We start from the raw sequence: 797 nt of genomic DNA on the forward strand, positions 1-797 counted from the left end.
TCCCTACCTTCACCCGCACACGTCGCACCCCCGCTGGCCCCCGTTCATTGATCGAGAACCCCCCCTGTTTATCTACTAGAATCATTGCATGGAAATCCCAATGAAACGATACTGAATGGAATTTGTCACTTCATACAGGAACACATTGGAATTATCTCGTGGAATGAATGGACACTATACATGCCACGAGACGTTCCCTCGCAAATAATAAATAATGATATAGGCGGAAATTGTGGAGTACACGTATGCACATGGGCATAATTGCTACTGGTTCTTATATAATTTTCAGAAGATGATATGAGAGTGACCCGTAAAGGCATAGCAAGCTATCGTGCAAATTCTGTCTCCGATGAACAGACAGAAAATAAAACAATGAAATTTCGAAACTTAATTTTTGTTAAATAATGAATAACACGTTACCACAACTAAAAAGTTCAATTTTAAATATTTAAAAAAATCTGAAAATGTTACGTTTTATTTTATAAATATATTTGAATTTGTAGCATCAATACATTTAATAATACAAAATTATACATCACAGCAACCACAAACAAGAAAGCAACGAAATGTATTAAAATAAACGGAAAAATAAAAATTTAACAAAATAATTAAAAACAAAAAAGGCAAAAAAATTAAATTTTAAAAAAATTGTAAAAATAAAAAAAACAAAAAAAACGGAGCCAAACGTCTGCCACGTCCTAGTCATGATTCTGGATACAACCGAAAGCGGACAATAAATAGTGAATTATCAATGCATATGACTTGACTGCTCAGATGTTTGTAAATATTTATTTTTT

Source organism: Wasmannia auropunctata, unplaced genomic scaffold, assembly GCF_000956235.1.
Source record: "Wasmannia auropunctata unplaced genomic scaffold, wasmannia.A_1.0 LD336095.1, whole genome shotgun sequence".
NCBI lineage: Eukaryota > Metazoa > Arthropoda > Insecta > Hymenoptera > Formicidae > Wasmannia > Wasmannia auropunctata.